The 25,314-nt window shown below is 36.5% G+C and overlaps 1 protein-coding gene and 1 long non-coding RNA gene across 2 annotated transcripts in view; both read right to left on the bottom strand.

Annotated features, from left to right (window-relative positions):
* Positions 1-25,314, bottom strand: part of NALF1 (NALCN channel auxiliary factor 1) — a 441,925-nt gene that overhangs the window by 315,019 nt on the left and 101,592 nt on the right. The window lies entirely within an intron of this gene.
* LOC135447110 (uncharacterized) lies at positions 16,422-24,040 on the bottom strand. Its single transcript, XR_010440005.1, has 3 exons — positions 23,771-24,040; positions 19,453-19,516; positions 16,422-16,920 (listed from the first exon to the last, which is right to left on the bottom strand). It is a non-coding gene; the product is annotated as an uncharacterized LOC135447110 (long non-coding RNA).

The raw sequence follows: 25,314 nt of genomic DNA, 5'->3' as shown, positions 1-25,314 counted from the left end.
GTTCCTGCTTGCAGGGCATTATTTCAGATTATTCAGTGATCCTATTGCAGAAGCACCTGTAGGTCTGTGACATGTATTAAATTAAGAAGCAGAGCAATAGCTGGTTTATCAGCTCTCACTTACTGATAAAAACTGCTTAAATCTACCTGTAAGTGGCACACCACTCAGCAAAGAGGCAAAAAGGATCAGCCAGAAGTCACACAGAGGAGTGAGACTGAAGACCAGTGTGAGAAAAGAGACAGCAGAGAGAGAGATACAAGCTGCAAATCTGACTCCTGAAAGCTTTCAAAAGAGAAATCATAACTTGACTTTCCAGTTTCCAGAGGCATAAATAGGCAGGTTAGAGTAAAAGGAAAAAAAACGTGGAATGTTCTTAAGCAGCTGAATGTCATATTATACTAAAATCCTTACAAAAATTAGAAAGATCAGCTTTGCCTGATCATATATGCACTTAGACCTCCCAAAATAATGTTCCTTAATTTATTGACATACTTAATAAAATTGGTCTGAATCTTGTGTGCATATCCCACATTTTGAAATCTTTAAAAAACACGTTGGAGACTTTTTTAAATTATTGAGTGCACTTCTGGAAGTAATGCTCTTTGAAATTAGATGAATGATTCTACAAACAATTCCACAGTTACCAGAAACAGCCATCAAAATATTATTACCTCTAGTTTGGTGTTGAAAGCAAAGAGGTGAATTCATTTGATATGTGCAGCTACATGCACCAAAACATCTCTCTGTGATACTAAAAAATAGCAAAAATTTATGGAATGTAGGTAACAAAATAAGAGAAAAGCTGCATATGCCATGAAAACTCTAGTGTTAGCTATTCCTGCCATTGCTAAAATGTTGGAATGTGAAATCACACAGTAAACAGGTTCAGCGAATCCTGGGCCAACAAATATCAACTGTTCTACTAGATAAAAATGGCAAGGTCTCTAAAACCTGAAATAAGGGGCAAGCAGAGCTTGTGTCCCAACAGTTAAACATTTCGTACCCCAAAACAGGTGGTCTTGTCTAGGCACATATTAAAAACATGGCCTGATCAGAGTATCTTTGAAGGGAGCATGGACGCCCTCTGGAAATTTGTTGGCACAGCCAAGAGCTCTCATAAGAAGTGTGCTATGAAATTCTGAAGAGAATTATTAAGGATGAATGTGCGACCGTGCTCAAAGCCAGAGTCCTCCTGAGTTTACTGATGTGGCTGCAACTAGAGGAAACACCTTGCCTTCATTGCTGTGCTTAACCTTTCACAAACTTGCATGCTTCAAGGAGATCAAGGCACTTGATTAATTTTTCTTGCTGCATGCAAGTGTAGATACTCTTTTCCAAAACAGGAAGAGTCAAAATTTTACTCAGGGCACCACTTTCCCAAATTCTTCAGCAGCCCACTGGGATTGCACCACTACACCCAAATGACATGTTACTTTCAGGACACACACACTGCCAGCTGGTGCATTTGGAGTTCAGTTTTCCTTAGGTAGGTCTTGTTTCTGATCTCCCTTCTTCTTCCCCTTAAACCAGTGTCTGTGCTATCTGCAAGAAGAAATTTAACCTTTTGTTTCCTGCAGCTGGCTTTGCCCAGGTAAGCACATAACTCTGAGGCAAAATGCAGGTAAGAGCTCTGAAAATTGCTGAACCATCAAAGGTTCTAAGACGAGTTGGCTGTACTTAATGGTCATACAATTCTGGCAATTAGCCAATAATGTAATTATGTCTGTCAGTGGAATTTCTAGGAGAAGTTTTATAATGTGAAGACCAGAAATCTTTGTCAGCAGAAATTATACTGAAATAATATTGGACTTAGCACTAACAGCTTAAAATACTTCTCAGAAAAATAGGTACTATTTTTATTAAGAGCTGGTTTTACCACTAATGTAAATTAATGATGTTTGGTATCAACAGTTTACACAACTTGTTTCTTCATATAACACCAAGGAAGATACTGAACTGCAGCAGGCATGTAGTTTCCCACTACATTTACATGCAGACTTCAATGGACACTGGGAGACTTCTTCCTCTTTCATCAATTTCTGTTTAATTGGAAACACTTTTTGTTCAGTTTTAATCCTAGCTGAAGAACTATGTCTGAATTGTCAATTAAGTTTCAACTATTTCAGCCAAATTTAGCTCAGTTTTCATTAGTAATTGCATAGCCTGAATTAAGAGGTATTCTTTTAACAAACTTCTAACTATCTTTTAATGAGATAAAACTCAAGTGATATCATTTGTCTACATAAGTAGCCCTTGAATGCATTTCACACTGCTTTTGCACATTAATAGCACTTAGATTAACATTTCCTTTTTATTTGTTCTTCACTCACTCTGTAAACAGCCACTGGCCAAAAAAAGAAATGTGGAAACCAGCAGCCAAGTCTCTGTAACCCCAGTAGAGCACTCTAGCCAATTGTACACAGAAATGGGTTTCCTTTTCCTCCTTTCTTGGAGAATCCTGAATTATCTTCTGGGAAAAAAAGAAACAGCTTCACGTGCCAAATCCTGCCTCATCTCTCCAGGACTGCTGGGTGATTAAGAGACTCTTGAAGATGTGTCTGAGTAGACTAATCAGAAAACTTCTTTCTCCGAAACCATCAGTGAGTGTCTTCATCACAAAAATCTTGAAAAGAAAGGGAAGACACCAGAAGTATTTCTACTTCTTGAAAGCCTGGTCTCTGACTGGATTCGGGAGGAAGGGAGGAGAAACCTAGGATATAGCTGTCAAGCCAAAGAGGGTGATGCTGTTTGAACACCCTGACATGTCTCCAATTGCTGCTACAGGGAGGGGAAGCTCTCCTGCAAATCCTGGGCGATACTTTCAAGCTACACACAGGTACCTCAAGCACTCTGAAAAAGTTAAAACAGCACTAGACATGAAACATTAATGTTTAGGCTGTGAAATTTTTTTCACATGGATGACTACCAGATTTTGTTCCCCTGGTGTATAAGCCTAGGTAGCCAAGTCTTTTTAAAATGCTTCCTGATGAACAGAAGTAATTAATCAACTGCACTAAATTCAAGAAATAAAATCTTGACCTTATTATCATGCACCCCTAAAAGTATTTCCTCCAGTCCCATACTCAAAGTTCTTTTGTATTAAGCCTGCTTTTGTCTAGAGGCAGCAAGGACTTTTAATTAAACAAACCTTAAATGTTCCCAGATGCTTATTTGCAAATCCTATATGCTGTCTGTATACATTAATAATAAATTAATAATACATACACTCTTCAAAATTGGTTATTTCTAATCTAAATTCTTTTTACTGTCACCAACTATGGTCGCTGCACACAGCGTACAATATGAGATCACCCAGCTGTGACTTCAGGCCAAATGTACCTTTCAGTACAAAAAATTTGGGAAATTCTGTGTGAAGAAAATTTCTCTAAAAGCAGAGGCAGAGGGACAGCATCCAAAACTCTTATGCATCTTTATGACTACACCAACACATTTTGTTTCATTGGAGAGGTCAGGTAGTTCCCTCTAAAAATGAGAACACTGACTGCTTGGGAATATTGGCAGACGGAGCAGGGACCAAGAAACTGGATTGAGAAAATGGTGGGGCTCAGAATCTGACAATTTCTCATAACTGCTTCTGGTAGTACTTATATTGATCAAGAGTCAGTTCAAAACTGACACTATAAGGTTAGAATATTCATAGCGATGCCATTTTGCACTGTTGTACGCAGGCAAAGATGAGCTTAGATATATTCAGACATATTTCACAGACACAGCTTAAGACTCACATCTAAAATTCCCAAAAGCTCAACCAAAACTGTTCAAAGGCAAATTCATAACTCATACAAATAAGAAATAGATTTATATTTGCTATACATTAAACCTATCTCCAAAGTTTAACTTGCCCCGACTTGCCCAGCAGTCAAATTTTGAAGAAAATCATCAAGTTTTGTCTTGATTTTCTACAAATCTCACTCTACAGCTAGTTCCCCCACCTTTTCTTCCAGAGTATCCAGCTGTATACATAAATGTCCCCCAGAGACTGAGCATAACTACACCTGTCACAGTCCACTGGGCTATCAATATCCCTGACACCATTCTTTCTTTTACAGATTGCTATTTTCCTCCTATCATTCTTGACCTCTCCTCCCTCCTCCACTAGATTCACTCAGGTTTCCTGGAAACTTCATTACAAAAATAATCTCATGTACAGCTGTATCTTTAATAGTGCAATTCTGAACTGGCGCAGTACATGACAGAATTCCCAAAATCATTTAACATGAGCACCACTGAGGTGTATTAAGCTAAATAAAAAATGAAAAAAAATATCAGGTTTTCCCTTCTCAACTGTAGAATAAAGCAGTCAAGCTCAAATAACTAAGGAAAACAAGTAACTCCGGCTATGTTCTCAATTTTGTATTGTTTGACAAGACCAGTGATATAATGGCAATGGAAATACTGATATTTTGAGGAAAAGTTGAATTTACCAGACCACACAAACACATAGAAGGAGAGGTCCACTTAGTCATAAAAAGTCATTCCCCAAATTTACTAGCACTACCTATATAAGTGCTCAGATTAGTATTTACTTGATAGCACCCCTTTGAACACCTGCAATGGCTCATAGTTTATATTTTGTAGGTAACTTATCATTGTTGTTATTTATGTTATTATTTTTGTTTGATTAGGGAAATACACTTGACTGCTGAATGGGTACTAGATGGGGACCAGTCTTGGGTTATGCTCTGTACTAGGTTTGCACATTAACACTTGTTCTTACTGCAGCAGTGTTTTCAGAATACACTGAAATTAAGGTTCATTAGCCAGTCTGAGAAACCTAGGAAAATTGTACATCTTTGCCTTGATACTTGTATCTGGTTACGTGCAAAGGTTGTGGGACATCCTTCTGACAAGGGACTGAAGGTACAGTCAAGAGTGGAATGGCTGTGGGACCCTGTGAGAACTGAAATCTCTGGTAAAACATGGGCTGATTCTATGCCAGTGTAGATAATCTCCTAAAACTAGCAGACTTGAATTTGTTGCTGCAGCTCTCTATGGAGTGTGTGTGGGAAGGGCATTTTGCAGTGAAAGTGAATCAATACACTGAGGGTGAAACAGGAAACACAAGAGGGAGATCAGAGATTTGGGCTCTTAGCAGTGATGGGGGCTGGGTGAACTGGGCTTTCCCCTTCCTGGCAGATGTTCAAGCTGCTCTGGGCAGCTGGCTGGTGCAGAAGTTCAGCTCAGTGATGTCAGAGACTGTATAAGCACAGATAGCCAAAAACCTGCCTGGGACAAATTCATTCACAAATAACTCTGTTAATTAAGTTAAACTGCAGATGATATAAAAAGCCAAAAATTCTGTATGATTTATCACCTCTGGGAATTCTTTTGATAAAAGAACACAAGTCCCTCTTGTTTTCTTCTGTTATTCATTAGAAAGAATGCATATAAATAACAGTGTGTGATTTTTTTTTAAATTTTTAATTCCTTTAGAATAGCCATGGTTTTTCCTAATGTCTCTGTTGGGAATAGGCCCTTCACTTTTTTATTTTTCCCATTTGTGCTGTTTTTGGCTGGCATGGAGTTAATTTTCCTCACAGTAGCTGGTATGGGGCTGTGGTTTTGCTTTGTGCTAGAAACAGAGTTGCTAACACAGGCATCTTTTCCCCATCTCTGAGCAGCACTGGCACAAAGTCAGGGCCTTTTCAGCCTCTCACCCCCAAAGTGATCAGGCTGAGGGTGCACAAGGAGTTGGGAGGGGACACAGCCAGGACAGCTGACCCTCAAATGACCACAAAGATAGGCCATATCATTTGGAGTAATGTTTAGCATATAAAGCTTGGGAAAGAAGGAATATGAGGGCAAAGTTTGGAGTGTGTCTTCCCAAGTCTCTGCTTCATTTAATGGAGCCTGGAATTCCTGGTGATGTCCTAACACCTGCCTGCTCATGGGACAGGGTGAATGAATTTCTTGGTTTGCTTTGCTTGTGTCCACAGCTCTTGCTTTACCTATTAAACTGTCTTAATCTCAACACATGGTATTGTTCATTTATATCCTCCCAATTGTCTCTCCCCCATTCCACCAGGAGAGAGAGCAAGAGAACGGCTGTGTAGGACTCAGTGTTTGCTGAGGTCAAACCATGACACCATAAGTAATAACAGTAACAATATAAACCAAATTAGTTCAAAATTTTCATCTTTAGATTCTCAAGCAGTGGACTCTGTGGCTTTATGGCACAGGTGGTTTACTATCATCAGTGTAAGGCAATAATTAAACTAACTACCCACAAGTTGGCCATAAAGCTCCTCTTTAGATGAACTGCCATGAGATAGATGTCCCAAGGAACTCTAAGGCAAAGTTCTAAGGCAGCACTGAAAATGCTGACTTCTTTGGAGCCATTAAGAATGGAGCACAAACAAGACAGAAATTCATGTCTATTTGTGGTTAAGAAGAAAAAGGAGCATAGCTGACTACCATTACTTACGTAAAAATGTCTTCCTTCCTCTCAAGCCAGTGCAATTTCTCATATTTTAAATTCAATATAAACCAGACAGCCCTTCTGTGCTGCCTTAGTAGCCAGCAATAAACTTCCAGCAGCTGTTATCCCTTTGAACTAGACTGAAAGGTACATGAGGACGCCAGAAAAAAGGAAAAATCCCACAGACTCCCGACTGACATAATCTTCTAGTATCTCAATTAATTTTTCACTTTCTTTCATTAAGAAATGAATGTCAAGTTTGGATGCAACTAATCAGAGAGCAAGAGATCTGAAAGAGGAAAGTTTCCAAAGCATTAAATTTCCAGCATGGTAGAGATGTCTTACCAGAGACATGATTCTAAAACTTTTTTCCTTCTTTCTCACACACAAAAACATTTGCCTCTTCAGAGAACACCCCACCATATTGATGATGTATTTTGGTAGTCTGATTGGATATTTTCATATGCAAAGGAAAGAAATACATTCTGTATTTCTTAGAAAATACATTCTGTATTTTTTTAGTAGAAAAGAGGATGCCTTTGCTCAGTGTCTTGTTAAGCAAGGGCCATGAAAAAATTGAATAGAAGTATTACCGGGTTTCTAATGCTGGGATTAAAATGATAAGCCATTGTGAGCGCAAAATGGCTTATCATTTTAAAATATCTATTTAATAATCATAGTTATTAATCACATTTGGAATAATTACTGCTAATTTTTATTTTATTTTACCAAGAACTTAATGATGAAAGATGAAAAGACAAGCAATTCTTAACTTGAAGGTGAAAAGTGGTAAAAAAAAAAATCAAAGAAAGATTTCTTCTTTCTCGTTTTCAATTTCAGTCAGACTAAGTTTTTGTTCTGGCTGTCCTTTGGTTTTTCCTCTTGCTTTGTCCTTCTTTCTTGCTCTTTGAAAAGATGTCTAAAATGTTCCATTTTATGTTCTTCATTTTTAAATGTAAAATAAAATTTTGGATATATGTATCTTGAAGGAAAAACTGTTTATAACTGCAAAGACTTTCTAGTAAAGTTCAGTGAATAAATAAACAAGCACTAGCTAAATACCATGTTTCCCAGAAATGAAGCAAGAGCTTTAAAGACACAAGGTGCATCTACATTATTTTTTTATAATTGGCTTTCTCTCTGAACATTATCAAGTTTCTTGGATGGAAAACAACTGCTGTCAAGCCAGTAAAAGTCCCCAACTTATTATTCCATTTTAAAATTTGTCTGCCTAAGAAATTATATAGAAATTATAACAAAGAATTATTTGTTTTAGTCTTATTCTATGAAAAATGTTCCATGTGTTGGACCAAAGAAGTTAAAGATGCTCTGTTTCACCACTCTGTTCCAATATATCCTGCAGCTGCCCCTGATTATGAGGTAGAGTTTAGAGACTGAATTCCAATATAAAAGTGTTTCACAATTGTTATAATACCACTCAAAATTTAAAATAGTGACCAATCACTAATGCATACTATCTAGAAAGCCTTCACAATTATTTTTAATTTTTAAGTGGATGCAAAGGGCATTGAAAAATATTATTGAAGTTAAGGGAAAAGGTCATAACTTGCATAATGCTATTAGTAAATAAAAATACAAGAAATATTAATAAAAAGTACAACTAAAAATGCAACAGAGGAGAATAACCAGCTTAATATGTAAAAAAATAAAAAATATAGGTATTTTGATGTTGTATTTTAGATCGGGGCAAAGTTATTGGCATTTAGACTTCTCATGCCTAATAATAGTGAAATTAGACAATTATCTAGCTGAGAAATAGGCAAGTTTTCAAATGTCCAGATGGTTCTACCACCCACCTCATTTAGCAATGCTTCCTTTATTCACACTGCTCTAACATGCTGCCCATTTCCTCAATTTGTACCCATTAACTGACAAGAAAAGGCCTGAACTCAGAAATCAACAGGCTCTGACAGGAAACCAATTCCCAGAGGCCCTCTTAGAAGAAGTAGGATTTTAACTGATGTTGCCCAGGAGACAGATGTAGCAACTAAGTCCATATCTAAAGCAATATTAGTGAAGCAGGCAAAAGGATTTACAGTACAAAGATCTCTTAATATTCTTGGTAAGCTGCATGGAATGATCTTTAGTCCACAGGAAGTGGAGTGTGGGCTCAGGGTAAGAACCCTAACAGAACTTATTTCCCATTCACTACTGAATAAACCTTCCATGTCTCACTAAGTGATCCAGCTACAAAATGCTGTTTATACAGCTCAGCAGATGAAAGTGGCAAGGTCAGATTTATGGTGGAAGGCATCCTCATGGCAGTGCAAACAACCGAGAGTTCCCCAGTTCTGGAAGTCCTGAGTAGGAGTGGCAGCCTCACCAGAGCCCCAGATGTGTTTCAGGGCTTGATTTGCTATGGGCTACATTTGTCAGATACGGAGCCTGCTGAGAGCAGTGGCACACTTGGGAGGGCAAGGAAGGACAGGGAGGAATACACAAAGCTCATCTGACAGCCAAAATGTCAAGATATGCTACTGTCTAATTAACTTTATGATTATGGACATTACATAATATATACATTACATAATAATTTGGATGCACCAAATTTTGTTTTCTCTTATCAACCTGCTGATTCTAAAAGATATTTTAAAGCATTATTGCTTTAACTGCCTTTAAAACTTCATTACGGCAGAATGGCAAAGAGATCACTTCATTTAATTTTTCATATGTGGACAACAAAGAATAAATGAAATGAAAATAAAATGTTTGCTGTTTTGTTTTGCAACACTGAAAGCAGTCAGCAAATAATGAGAGCTTCATTTCAAGGTCTTTAGTGGTAACTGCCTAGGAGAGAAATGTAATTCACCTGACACTGAACAAAGCTGAGATGCTGTGACAACTGTATCTGTTACACAGCCTGGGAAACATATTAGTTAATTATCTGTAGGCATAATGATTCCCTGACAAAACCCAAATTAAAATGGAGTTGCTACTGAGAGTATATTAGTAAAAGTAAATTACAAACCAGACCTTTTATAATTATACTTAAATCTTTCATTTTAGTCTAAGACATGCGGTGAAGGTTAAAAGAAGGCCATGCATGTTGTGAGGCAGAAACCCAGTGGGGGGGGGAAAAGCCACCTTACTTCAGCACTGTCAAAGATGCCGCAGATTACCAAAGAAATAGATTTTGCATTGAAATCTCGTCCCCATACAGCATCAGATAGCAAAAAATTCATTTTGCTTATAAGTGGATGTGTCAAACTATCAAAGTTTTCTAATACAACATAAATAGGGGATGCTCTGGAACTGACAGTATATCAGTCAGTGCTAGGTGGCAAATGATCAAATCTTTAATAACTACAAAACTAAAATCTTAATCTAAAATCTTTAATAACAAATAATCTAAAATCTCTTAAGAAAAAGAAAATTTACATTGCACACCCTTTAGAGAAGAAAGATACATCTCTGAAGAAGAAATGAGGGGAAGACTACAAAAAGATTAAAATTTAGAAGCCTTAATAGTATCAGAGGAAGTTGATCTGACCTGCAAAGTACAGTCAGTGTAGAGTACTGAGCCAATGGACGTTTTCAGTTACTTCTACCTTCTGCTATAAAATTAGGAAATAAGAGATTACCAATATATATGCAATATCCTTAAACAGAAAAGGAAAACAAGTGAGACAAGTCCATAGATCAAACCATGAAAGGGAAAAAGCATCTGAGGCTCTCTAATTTACCTGCTTATATTATCAGTTATCTGTTTATAAATAGTGGTGTATAAATATCATCATCCTTTTTGTCCTTCAGCTATGTCTATTATCCCAGGTAATGAAAATATGAGGACTCATAAATTCAGTTCAAAGACAACATTTTTCTTTAGTTGGCTTAATAAATGACTGCTTTTAAAATATCAGTATTTAAAAGGAATCTTTTGAAATACATAGGTGTACAACTTCAAGAACTACATTCTTATTCCTTCATTAAAACATACACATTAGGAAATGTCATTACTTCTGAATATGAAAAAGCTTGAAAAAAGTTTTACAGTTCTTTCTCACACATTTCAGACTCGATATCTCCCAAAAATTTTCAAAGTAATCAAGATGCAAACAAAACCCTCCCATTACTTGTATTTTTTCCTTGTTGAACAAAATGGAAAAGGGATCACAATCAAGGTTTTGGATTATTACAATCTGCAATATTTCAATTTACCAAAGGACCGCACCACTAGATTTCATCATATTCTCTTAATTCTTTCCTTCATTGGCTGGAAATTTATTCAGGGAAGTGAAGCTTAATTTATTTTCCTGACAAATATTAGACGAGGCAATGATACAATTGCATTCCTTGACTCCTCAGTTACCAAATCCACTCCCTTGTCCTACCCAGATATGATGGCAGCTGCATTTTTCCTCTGTATGGGTGAAACACCAGGATGGAAGAAGGACAGAACAAAATATGATATGTTTTCCTTGGTGAACATTGTCTAACAGTTAAGTGTATCTATAGGAAGCCTTTGTGCATTTCTGGTGAAAAACTATCATAAACTTCAATCTCCATGATTTCCTGTATCTCCTTGACTTAGTAACATTAATTTTAGAGTGGCCAGGGCTCAGCAACAAGCTGCTTTGCCACAGCAAATACAAACCCCTATTGTTCAGTAGCATTATTTCACTCAATTATGTGAAGGAAAGACACTCCTTTCTCCTTTTATTTAGATTCAAAATTTGCCATCTAAAGTAAAGTAAAATGTCCTTCCATTAAAATAGTTATTAATTTCATTTTAGGTGATGATACATTCTTTGTAAAATAATCCTCTAGTATGCTGTCCAATAGCATTTTCCCTCATCACTTAGTTTATGATTTTCAGCTACTAGGCACTTTGGTTAATATACAGCTAATATCAGAAAATCATACATATATGACAGTACAATTTATTTTTTTTACCCTTGAGGCTAATCTACACATAACTTTTGCACCAGTTTAATTTTCCTATGAGGAGTCTACTTTTACCAAATTAATGAAGCAAATAAACCTTCAATTTTGATTTTAACAAGCTGGTGTTAGGTTTTCACAACAAAAAAAGCATTTCCTTCTATTATCAAAATAATGTGTCCTGATATAACATATGTTTCTTTGTGTTGCATTAATAATTTAATGTCTTGTAGAGTATAAAAAGCACTATGATTAATGATATATACATAGCTACTAGGATAACTAAAATCATTGCTTAAAGAAAGCTCTAAAAAGCAGAGATTTCAGGGAAGATGTGCTGCTACAGATAAAAGCAACCAGGCATAGGTAAATGAGACTCTGTTATGTAATGGAATAACTGTAGGTCAATAATTCCACCTAAAAAAGTTAAAAAAAAAAATGAAACAAAAACCAAACCAAAAAGCTGTGTTTAAAAGCATGGTATGGAAGGGGGGCTTCTGAGTCTGTGTCTACATCACACAGATTTCCTGGGATACTGTCTGGAGGTGAATCCTGATTTTCTCAGAGAGGAACATCCTCAGAAGTGTGTCTCTTCCCAAGTGTTTGTTCATCCAGAAGGGACTGCAGTGTGCTTTCAGAGGTATCTGGCTCTAAAATGCACTGTAGCCTACTCTAGTACATAAATACAGATCGCCTCGAAAGGTTATAAAGGCTTGGAAATAATGTATGCCTGACTCTGACTCTTGGCATTCTTGTGCATAGTGCTTGAAAACAAAAAGAGTTTTCTATAATATACAAAACTAATAGCATCTATTCATTTATCAGCTCATACATTCAAGCACACATTCATTTATTCATGACTAAATCAATAACCACACTTCCCACTTCCACCCAAGCCGAAGAGCTCTTTGTTCACAACTTGAAGGAGAAATTCAAGGACAACAGGTTAATGCAGTTAGAAGGGAGGACAGAGAAGGGCTGATCTAGCTAATGCTGTGCTACACTGAAAAGTATTGGAGTGATTTCTGAGTAAATCACTGACAGTAAAAAACTATATGGCTTTATACGCACAACAAGTCAAGGAAAAACTGTTCCATTATTTTCTTTCCTGCTTCTCTTTCTCTTAAAGAACAAAAGTGGCTAAAACACAATTTACCTTTACATATAAAGGGTTTTCTGCCTTTGGTGCTCATGAAAACAGTGTTATTCTCAGGCTTTTCATAGTTGACAACCTTCACTGTAGAGGAACTGAACAAGCACAGAAATGCATTTTATTAAAATGCAGGTAATTATAACAGGGAGTTATAGAGAATTGTGGATTGGGATTTAGACTACAATGAAGTATGGTCTTTGCTTTTAAAACACATTATCTTTATGCTATCTTATTTATTTCTTCATATTTCCCCAAAAACAACAGAAATATCTAATATATTATTAATATGTACACAATCTAAAGGACATATTTCAGTACAACACTCAAGATTCTTACAGCTCAGTTCAGGTCACTCTTAATGAATGTCCAGCTAACACACCCTGTCAAAGTGCTGCACAACCTCTTTAAACTGAAACCTCTGTGAATACATTTCATATAAAAAACTGCACTGTTAAACCTCCATAGAATCTGCTACGCTTTCTTTCTCAGGTGAAAAAAATTAGACCATGTTTAAGAATCAATGCTATCATAAAAGGAAATCCTTTATTTGCTTGCAAAATTTGAAGCTATCACAAATAAGCAGAAAAAAAATTGTGAGCAAGCATCACCATGTACATCATAGGGAACTTTTGGAGGATGAAAGGAGGTATAAGCAGGTACAGTTTAGGAATGCATCCTAAACATGGCAAAATGAAGGACCTAGCTGTTGGCTTAATTTAGCAGTACAGCACAATCCTGAATACAAATTAAATTAATAAACTATTGCTGAAAATTTGACAAGGAATTTGTTTTCTGCCAGCAAATGGTTATATTTGAGTAGAGGACTGTAGCAGAGGGAGAACTGGCTAGTTACTGTGCCAGTCAATACATACTTTGGCACTAACAATAAAAGACGCTTTAAGTAGCAGGACACTCATGATGAAGATGATGAATGTACTTCTTCAATGATGAAGGTGGTGTCAGAGCTTAACAAAGCAATCTAACCTAGGAGAGACCATACACATAGAGAATGCCTGGCAAACATGTAAGGTCCTGATTAGGAGGACTGTGCCCTTGCTCAGAGAACTGCAAATCAAGACAGCTTAGGGAGTTTAAAAAGTAGTTTTTCACAGCAGTGAAAATGCACACTTCTTATTCCCTGCCTGGGATAAAAGCTCCTTCTCAAACAGACAGAAAAAAACCACAGAACTCAGAAAATTTCTAGCAAATTTTTTCCCTTTTTCTTTATTAGACAAACTACAAAACAGCAGACCCTGGAGGCTTGTCTGGGCTCATTTTCCATCAGTTCACTAAGCCTGATCTGGTGTGAACACAAAAAGCTCCTGGGCTGCTCAGCTTTGCCTAGCCTGTCATTGTTAGCCATCTCTTGACAAGCACTCTGTTTGAGGCTTGTGGCATGTAGCCTGTTAAGAACAATTCATGTTAAATCAGACCATCACATTAAATGCTAGCCTCCCACAAAAAAGATGTGACAAGAAAAGCAGGCCCCGTGGAAACTACAGCAAGTTCTTGCACAAAATTTCTCTGTTAACATTTCATTAGAATGTGGGCTGATGACAATGGCATGAATGAGAGAAACCAAGGAGCAAAACCCAGCCTTCAAATCAGAATTCCCATTTTATTGCTATCCCAGCAGCCTCAGCTCAGCTCTAAAGACTTGAAAATGCTGCTTGGCCTTAGTTCCTTTCCTGTTTGTAAGCACTTGGGCACTCCTAGGAAAGTTATTTGAAAAGCTGAATCAAAATAAATACTCAAGTTCTCTTCTAATTAAGATTCACTCAGAGTTTCTGCCTTTTAACAAAAGGCAGAAAACATCTGGTTTAATTTCACCTTCTATCAGTAAATATACCTGACTTCATTCAGAACACTCCAAATACATTAAAGTAAGAAGCTTTTTACAAAGAAAGGGGTTGCCCAGAGAGATGGTGGATGCCCCATCTCTGGAAACATGCAAGGTCAGGATGAATGGGGCTCTGAGCAACCTGATCTAGTTGAAGATATAGATGTCCCTGTTAATTGCAAGGGGAGGTGTTTGGATGACCTTTAAAGATCACTTCCAAAATGAAGTATTATATGAGTCTCTGATACCACATCATATATATATATATGTATATATTCAATATCAGAAAATACACATTTTATATTATGCAATGTTACGTAAGGGATGTTTTAAAAATGAATGCTTGGACTATTAAAAAGGAATTTAAGATTTTCTTATTATTTCATTGTTTGTTATCTCTATATATATGAACACTGTACAAAATGTTTCACTTCAAGCAATTCTTTAAAGCCTGAAAACTTCTGTCAAAATTTCATTGAATACTCTATGATAGAAAGCATGAAGTTTTGGAAAGAAAATTACTGAGCCCTTTGGATCTCTAACCCATTTTTACAAGAAGCCTTCTCCATAAAAAACATCATTGCCAACTGTGTTTCTTTAATGGATTCATGGTGGCATCCGGTGTAAAATTATTTAAATTAATATTTAAACTTAAAAGGAGAATTAATCTAGAGTAGATAGGGGGAAAAAAAGAACGAGAGACAAGAGGAATGATGCTACAAAACAACGTAGCATGGAAAAGGATGCAAAAACTCCTTCCAATGGTCATTAGTGGGGAAGCTGCTGAAGAGTCAAACCTGCAATTTGTAAACTGTAAGCTGTGTGTTCTGGGATCCCAAATTTCTGGGGTTGTGCAGACCTAAGCACAACAAATCCATCTTATCTGTGGTCTTTAGTACAACTCACTCATTAACCCCTCAAATTTTATTTAAAAAAAGCCTGTGAAATTACTTATCTTAATCATGTCCACCACTTCACCTCAGACTCCAAAGAGTTTTTTAGCAATGTTTTTATTATTTGATCTTGCACCAGGATTTACACAATGAGGTTTTATTTACTTTAGTGTCTTGTGCTCACTCTTATAGTATCTGAATGATTTGCGCTTATTTTTAACAATGCAGGAAATATTTCCAAACCACAGATTTTCACCTAAAATGCTGAGCCAACTGCCTTTGTTGTGGTAGATTGCTCTGTGTTGCCTAAAAGTGAGAAAAGTGTAGGGTCTTCCTAACCAGATCCTCAAGACTCAAAATCTTAGTTTTAGAAAAAAAGTAGGGTTTTTGCTAGCTGGAAAGGAACAGTGAGTGATCATTTTATATGCCTGCTAAATCAATCCTTAGATTTCCAATTGAAAAAACCATTTTAGATGTACAGAAGTAGGGAAAACTGCTTCAATATCTGATTGCTCATCTGCGCAAGTGCAAGTATCTGCAGGGTCAGAGATTATTCTGGGTCTGATTCAACAAAATATTTATGTTAGCCTCTTCTAAAAGTCATTATTTTTCTTTTCTGAAGGAAGTTATCTAATGCAAGATAAATGAGATTACTACAATCATTTTATTTATTAGCCCCAGTTATTTATAACTAACAGAAATTAGTTGCATTGCTGATTTTTCATTAGCATCTTATCTAAGGTCAGTAGAATTTCTCCCAGCATCCAAAAACTGGGGTTTTTTAATAGGTTATCGTTCAGTTCATCCCAACAATAACCATTGTACAGTCCTTCCGCACTAAACTTTAAAGTCCTAATTTAAAACCTGGTGAAAAAATAGATGCAATTCCTGTCTGCAAGACTAGCTTGTCAACAGAACTAATTTTAGTTTTGTTTGGGTTTTTTGGTTTTTTTTCTTCCATACTATATTAAATCCTGTCCGGGAACTACTTATTCTTTCATTGTTTCTTATGCCACTTCAAATGTCGTTTCAAATCTTAAGATAAATAAGTTTCAAGGTTTCTTGAATTTTGATATAGCCACTGCTTCCCCAGAATTACATTACAAACAGTGCAGAGGTACACTCAGTACAAAACTTCTCCAAACACAGGAAACATTTAGACATGAAAAAGTGCCTTCCTTATAGGGCTGAAAATGGCCTGAATTATCTGCATTGTTAAATGACTGGTCAGCTAGCATTGTCTGGTAACATAAACTGAAAACTGCATCTGCTTTACGAGAGGTATTTTGTAATCATATTTTTTAAAGTATGTATATATATGCACATACTTAAAATACGAGTATATATATATTTTAAATATAAGAACACATACTTTTTTAAACATTAAAATATATTGAAATATCCTCTAGTGCTGGCAGATTGGAAGACTTTTATTTTCCCTCCTTCTGGCACATGCCCTGAACACACGTCCTCCGTCCATTTCTTCTCTACAAAATAAATTAGCAAGCTCTCTGAACCAGGGCTGATACTTGGCACTCTGCAGCAAATAGTGGAAGCACATTCTCTTGTCCACAGCTTCAACCTTGAGAGGAACGCTGGATTTACAACTCACCTCCTCAGCAGCATGTGGCAACTGAAGCACATAGAAGTGAAAATGCCACAAGAGCACTGTGGTCCACTCCTACCTCAGTTACTATGAGGAAAGAAGATGAATTAACATGTATATTTGTGCTCCCCTTACTTTTTAAATAATATTTTGACTTTTTTCTTTCCCCTTTCTGATTCTATCTGGTATGAGGAGGATGTCACCCTGTACATCTAAGGAGAACTTCATTTTAAGTGGACCTGGCTCCTGTCAGATCTATGTAATTCCTCATTAATAACAGTGGGTTCATTTAAGTGTAAAAATTCAGTTTGTTCTGTATGATAGCTGTCCATTTATTCATAAGATCTCTGTTTGACTGAATGAAAAATTGTACTTAATGATATTCCATTATGAGTCGTGTGGCAGGTGCAATGCTTTTTCATGCCACTTCCTATTGACTTTGCAGCAAAATATAGATATGCAGTGCAGAAGTGAAGGCACCCAAACCTTAATTTCAGAGCAGAATTTTCTGTCTGACAGATAGGTGTGGCAATTCCCCAATACCAAACAGAATAAACAATACATCGTAAGGCTTGTCATATCATTGCAACAGATTAAATGTATTGTCAGTCTGATTCTGCCAATTACTTCCTGCACAGATTTTCCAAGTCAAATGCACACAGAAAAATTTGTAAAGTATACATTTGCTTAAGGAATCCACATAATAACCACAGACACTCTAATGAGCTATGAAACCTATTTTTAGTCACCAAGGTATTGGTTTTCTCATAGGATTTTTACATGCTTTACATCTCTGCAGAAAAATTCAGGTATTAACTGTCTGTCAGGATTTTTGTTTCTGTGGATTTCTACTATTTTTTCCTAGTTTTACTTCTAGACAAATCAAGGCATGAATTATGCTACATATTTCTGGATTATCCTGTGCTGCACTTAAAATTCTTATTAAAGTTAATGATTAGCTACACTTAACAGAAATGCAAAATATCTCCATGTCAGTGTCTAGAGTATGTATAGTATATTGCATAACGCCTATTGTCTGCATATGCATGATGATTCAGTTTAGTAATATTTAACTCAGTTTTCTTAGGCATAGAGTATTTAAAGATAATAATGAAGAAAAATTCTCTCTCTTCTGGGGGGTGTGTGTGTGTTACGCTGTCCAAACTAGGAGACTGACAGCTGATGTTATTATCAACAGCATACTATCAATTCTTTTTCACATAGCAAAACACTTTTCAAGTACACGGCAACCAAATAAATTTAATTTTTATTCTATCAGCAGTTAAAAAAATATTTAAAGCCCAAAAGTTGTCTATTATGTCTTTCTAAAACTGAAGGAGATTTTGAATTTAATTTTCCCATTATTTTACTCCTAATACAGAGGAAAGTGAAAAATAGTAGCAGCACAGAAAATTTCTTTCTCCCATCTGCCAAAGTAGGTAAAAGTGACTATTTGAATAATTTCATTTGGTCCATAATCTATTCCTATTCTCTACATTTTCTATTCATGTGAAAGGCTAATATTTTTCAACTCCATTTTATACCAACAAAACACTGTAATTTCCCATGCTTCCCTCTTTCCCCACCCTGTCCATATTAATTTTAAAAAGACTGTGTGAAATTCACCCATCTGCTACCTCTGTTTAACTTGTATGCTGCTGATTTTACATAGTGGTTGCTGATATTCATGAGAGAAACAAAGACAGGGGCTGGAAGCCTGAATTTATCTATCTGCCAACGAGCTGTCTGCAAAGTCAATATTTTATAGATTGTAACAGAGAAAGAGAAATATATAGAATATGCCAAACAGGATAATGTACTCTGTTAAAAGGGATTTTTTTAATATTTATCTTGCACACAACAAATCAGGAATAAGGAAAAATCATTTAGCCTTAAATGTTTTACTTCACTAAATCATTATGAATGGATGTTTTAGTGTTTTGTGCATATTGATAAAAAAAGTGGTCAAAATTATTTAACATTAGTTTGGCTTATTTTTTTTTTTTTGGTAAGATGACAAACATGGGTTTTTTACATGCATAAAAGTGTAAAAAGTGATTAGATTGATGTTGTTGTGTTTTTTTTTTTTTTATCCAGAGGATGCAATGACGCTGTATGAAGACAAACTATATAATATAAAGACTAACTATATTATATAAATTAAAAATGCCATTTGGGCTGTATAAATCAGTCTAAGTGCGCATACACATTTATAAGTATAGCATGTTATTTATGTGCACGGATATTTGTTGTCTCTTTTTTTCAGGTTCATTTTGATCTGAGTACCAATTTTACATTGTAGTTCTTCAACTGGTACAACTCACGCACTCATTGCACATTTTTCCTCTTTGTAGCCAGATAAATCACTACATTTAAATTCTAATCTAATTCAGATTAGATTAGAACAAACAAGAACAACAAAAACATCCATTATAGCTGACCTGGGGAATCCAGCTCATTTGTTTCTATTATCAGTAACAGTGATTCATGCATCCAAATAAAAAGTTATTTGTTGATAAAACAAAAATGAATAGAGTATGAGAATGTAATAGAGTTGTGTAGCTTCTCCAGTCCTGAAAGACTTTATGGTGCTGATTTCAACACCACAATTTTTTTTACCTGACTAAATATTCTTCTGCCTTCTGAAAGTGAGTCTTGGCATGGCTGGGGCAGGAGTGCAGCACTGCACAAGAAAGTAAAGCACTGATTTAAAAAAAAATACACTTGAGGGTTGTGAGCACTTTGGCACAGTCAAAGCTTAAGTTTTATCTTTTGAAATCAAAGCCACTTCAGTTAAAGCATTCTGTGTGACAGATGTGACAGTTAACAAGTATTTCTGACTAAAAAACAAGGTTGCACTGTGCAGACCAACTCACCATTATAGAACTTAAAATGAACATTTGATATCTTTCTTCTCCCTGTTTAGCTATATAACAACTATATCATGTTTTATGAGACTTAGTGAGTTCACCTTTGGGCCTCACTTATATTCACATCAGTTGCTATCACAGTTTTGCTCCACATCCTAAGTACACTTAATTTTCAAAAGAATTTCTTTTTCATTCAATCAATATCTGAAAATTATTTCATTTTCATGCAGTTTGTGTTGAAGACAATTATATTAAAATATAGAATTCAATTAAATCCAGTTTCTGGATGCAAATACATTCACCTGGTCCATTACTTAGAAATCACTCAGAGACTGTACTCACAATCAGGGATTTTGCAGGTTATGGAGCAATTTTCTGTCAGCAGGCTGACTTGAAAAATGACATAATGGCATTTAACAATGACTGTCTTAAACAACTTTATTCCCTATTTTTGGATGACAATATAGATTACAACAAATATTACAATCTGAAGTTCCTTTTATTTTTGTTCTATTGAATGTTCAGATTTATGTCTGAGTTAATGAAGTCCGCAAAAATACTGCTATTTTTCAATTTTTTGTTCTTCACAATCATCCCTTAGAAAATATATTTCCCTTGTGTGTATTTGTGAGTTGTTCTTACAGCTACGTGACATTACACACAATAAGAAAGTGACACCTGTGTATTGTAGCTCCTGCTTGGAACTCATTTTGCTAGAAAAGAGGTCTACCCCTGATCAGCTGCTCACATAATAAAGTACTACATTGAAATGAGTTGGGAATTTCGGAAATGGTGACAGATTTCCCACACCAAAATTTCATCCAGGCAGAAACAAGGACTAAGAGAGAGGAAACAATTCAGATTGCCAAGGCTCCCTCCAGAATATACTTCTCTGTAAGAGGGCTTCCTTCCCTTTGGCAGCCTCCCTGCAGCCTGTATGTAGCAGAGGGCCTGTTGAGGGTGGTTTAATGGCTAAGGGGACAAGGCTGACCCTGATCTGCTTGACTAGCCCAGCACAAAGATGCCTACAGCCAGCTCACAGGAGCAGCAGTGCAGAGCTGGAGTAATCCTGTGACTCTGGGCAGTGCCTCCAAGCCACAGCAGCCACCAGTGCCTGCTGTCCTTTCCCGGTCAGCAGCACTGCGCCCATGGCAGACACGTACCCAGTTGTGCAAAGACAACTGAGTTATCTCAAAAGATTTTTGAGACTACCTCCCTGAGTTTCGCAGAAATAACTTCAATAAAGTCTGAAACACTCTTTATGATAGCTTGACTTCTTCAATTCTTCCTTATTTCAATTTGTAAGTGAAAATAGTAGTCATGTAAAAGTGCTTCCAGGTCACTGCACGGGTGCCAGAGCAGGGCAGTATCTGAAGAAAAAAAATAGAATACCTTTTAAAACATTTTCTTCCCTTTCAGATAGCTTTGTGACTGCTCTTTTTTTGAACAGAAGTGAATTTATGGAATACATGTCACTGATATGAATTAAATCGCACCACAGGAATTTTTTTTCACAGGATCTCTCACAATCAATTAAGCATTAGTCTGAACAATACCCCAAATCAAACTTCTGCATCTACCTAATATGTCACAATTATTTCTCTAATTTATCTCTGATACAGAATCACAAAATCAATTAGGCTGGAAAAAACCTCTGAGATCATCAAGTCCAACCTTTGACTGAACAGATGAAAAAGGATTCAAGAATTGGATTGTCAGCAAAAAAAATTGGTAAAACATTTCTTCCACTCGAAGAAATACTTTTGAAATTAAGAAGTAGTAAAGGTTTCCATGTATAATGCATTAAATAGAATTAGGTATTCCCACCTAATTAGGGATCTTACTAGAAAGATAATTTTTAAAATATTATAATATCAATCAGATTTTTAACTTCTATTTGCAGAAATGCACCATCAATTGGAAATATGTGTTGTGAATTTAATTACTGAACAAGAATAGCCAAGAGTGGAAATGACATTATGAATTTAAAAACTATCTGACTGGCAAGTTTTCATTTTTACTTAGACTATGAAATCCAGCTCAGAATTAATCTAATCTGCCCCATTTTTTGTTTTTACTTTTCCTACTCTTTTGAACTAGAGGGAAATAATTTTGCATTTGTTGCAATTGAATACCAGCTTTCAGACAACTGATGTTAATTTTGCCTTTTGCAACCCATCCTCAAATACTTTCTGCTGCATTTATGAAATATAAATAGCTGTTGCAAGACTGGTCTCAGCTGCAGCCTGAAGTGTGACTGTCTCTTCCTCCCAGCTTGGAGGCGAAGTGGGAATTGCTTGCAGCACAGCTGCTGCACTGTGGTCTGTGCCACAGACCTCCACATGCCCTGAGGCAGCCCAGTATTCCACAACTGCAGCTTGCGCTGAGCGGTTTCTCCAGCCACTCCACCAGTGAGGAAGAACTGAACTGCAGATGAAATCTAAAGCTTGGCCAAAAGGGATGTTATTGATTTAGCCATAGGTTGAAATATCATGATTTCAGACTGTGGTTTGGGGGAAGTGCAGGATTCTCTGGACAGCACCAAGCACATAAGCAAACACAACCCTGGTGAAAGATGACAGCCTAGAACCTGTCAGTGCTAGAGCTAATACACAACATGTCACTTCTATGGGGAGTCAAGTAGTTAAGTCCTCACAAAGACAATGAAACTGCTGTCAGCTCAGCAGACCTTGCCTGACAGTCTTTATTGCTCTGTGGAGCCAAGCAGAGCAAAATTAAATAGATGTGATGGAATTATTTTACTGAAGTTCTTTCTCACACTGTATACATGAAGCTGATGGGTATGATATAAAGCATGATAAAGAAGAAAAGTCTCATGTAATTTTTTGTTTTTTATTTACTAATAGAAAATAGGGTTCACAGAGTATCAAGAATGCCATGACTGTGAGGAGGAATTTAGCTGTAGTCTCTGGGATAAACCATCACTGTATATGACATCACCATTTCATAGCACCTGGAATGTAATTTCTCTGACCAAACTCTTCCTGGCAGCAGAAGTGAAAATGTACAAGTGCAGGATCTCAATTCAAAGCGGATAAGTGCAACTGACAAATCACCTTAAGCATAAAGTAATCCATGAGTGGGTTACTGCAAGTCCCATGTGCAAAATCCTGCTAGACATTAGAATTAAGGAAAAGAGAGGACAAGTATATAATACCTGTTTCTTAACTACAGCAGATGTCCATATGATTCATGGAGATTTTTCAGGAATATAAAATCAAATCCAGCCTTCTCGGTAGTTTAGCTAGTTTATTCTACAATTAATGCAGACTTCAAAGAAATGGCAATCAACTGGGAAATACACTGTCAGCTCTGAGAGATGTCACAACCCACGCAGAGACAGCATTTTGGATGTGGGGAAAGCTCCTTCCAACCACGGGTGGTATATTTATCCTCTGTATCACCTCTCCCTGTGCACATACTCCATGGGAAGGAATGAAAACCATGGGAAGGAGGCAGGAGAGGAGGGTCCACTAGAGTGGGAGGCAAGGCAGGATTGTGTCACCTATCTTGTTCTCCAAGAGGTAGATGTGGAGGCCTGAATTAATCATTCATCCTCCCTGTACTTGTCTTTTCATTGACTCATTGCAATTCAACTTCATGTCTTGCCATTTACTGTGACTGGACAAATTCCACCACTAGTTTCAGAATCTTGGTTCGGAGGCACAAGGAATGGAGATTAGAACAGTCAGGTGTCCAGTTATGCCCAGGACACGAGACACATTAGAAGATTCAAGGTTAACATTTGAGGGACTGGTGGGAAGGGAGGATTTCAAAGTGAAGCTCTGGGAAGAGGGTTCCCATGAAGGGGGAAGGAATTTCTGAAAATCTCTTTCCTTCTTTAGCTCAAATTTCGAAAGCAAGCATTTTGTGGAGTATACCCTGAATATCCTAGTTTGTTTGTCTTATTAGTTCTTTTATAAAAATTACTGAAGTTATCAGAAAAGCTTTTTCAACATAGATTTACAATAAGAAGAACACTCAGGCTAGATATTTATGATTTTTTCCTCAGATCAGCTATCACATTGATAAAATAGATACAATACCTTTGCAGCATAATTGGCAGAAACTGTGCCAGCCACATTAACACAGTAGTGCGGACCTGCCACTGATTAATTTGGATTTATCAGTAACTGCATTTATAACCAAAAAAAATTCAGTCTACAAAACTCACAATAATCATTAGGTGTCTCAAATAGTTTGAAGGGTGGTGAACCAGTCCACTACTACATAGGACTCTGTTGTCATCTTACTGCAAAAGTTCCATATCTTCTTGGTGATGTCGCATAGGCATCTCCTCACAGCACTAACTCCTCCTTCACAGCCCAGCCAACAAACTCTAACTCCCTCCTCACCCAGCTAACCCCCTCTTTTATAGCACTCATCCTCATTGGACACAGCTGTGGCCTGTTAAGGGCAGGCCTGTTCCTAATCTTTAGTAATTGGTACAGCTGCAATTCCTCAGGGGTGAGATTACCTTCTGCACCATCTTTATTTTCTTACATTCTATCACCCCACAGGATGTGGCCATAATATGCTCTGTATAATAAATTTAAATTTAATAATTTAAGTTGAATGTATGAAAATATTCTAAAAATTGTTACTCGGCAAGATTAAAAAGCCTTTCCTAAGAGGCTTGAAGTAAGACTTGGCTAATAGCTGCACTTGAGCAAAACCAGCTGTGATGTTTTTCCCATTTTGTCATTTTTACACCCAGCCTGTGTATGATATATGCAAGGTAAAACGTGAAGTAGAATTGTGTATGGAAAGTGTCTAGGCTGATAGTTAAATACTGGATAAGTACAAATCTAAACTCTAACAGCAGAAGAAAAGGTTAATCTTCATCCATCAGAGGCTGCCTATAAACCCATTGAACTTCAAGCAGCAAAAAATAACTTTATCATCCATACTAAACAGGAAGCCTTATATCATGGTTCCAGGAACTTAAAGAAGGAATGTGAATGTCACAAGTATGAAAAAAATATATAGGTAGCATGGTTTACTTTTTAAATGTTGTAATGAAAGTTACTAAAACAAATTTAGCTGCTCAGTCTATACAAAAATCATATATGAAGCCCTAGAAGAAACAGGATCTGTCCATAAACAGTTTAACTATGCATCACTAATATTGACTGGAATGGAGCCACCAAATCCTGAAAAAATATTTGTTCTTCTTCTGTTCAGCAACCTCTTTCTTCATCAGCTCTTTCAAGTTTGGTTGCCTCTTTTTCCCAGAAAACTGATATATTAAATATATTTCAATTTTAACAGTTTTGGACTTTTTGGCAATATATGATGGGAAGATGCATAGGGTTTTAAAACTGAATTACATAAAAAGAATGGTAAGCTAAACTAGTTTCTGTAAGCAATTCATTTTTGTGATTTTAGTGCTATTTCTGGCTATGCAGTCTGTTATGCAGACTTTTTATTTTTCTCCTTAGTGCAGCTTGATGACTGGAAATAACCCTGTGGGAATTGCAAGTAGAGCAGGGAACAAAGAACAGGAGAGAATATAAATATGAAGGTATTTTCACTTCATGAGAATTAATTGTGGGGCCCATGAATAAATATTTGAATAGCATTGTTAGTA

Source organism: Zonotrichia leucophrys, chromosome 1, assembly GCF_028769735.1.
Source record: "Zonotrichia leucophrys gambelii isolate GWCS_2022_RI chromosome 1, RI_Zleu_2.0, whole genome shotgun sequence".
Taxonomy (NCBI): Eukaryota; Metazoa; Chordata; class Aves; order Passeriformes; family Passerellidae; genus Zonotrichia; species Zonotrichia leucophrys.
The sequence above is the reverse complement of the archived record's forward strand: the minus strand, read 5'-3'. Positions and strand labels throughout refer to the sequence as shown.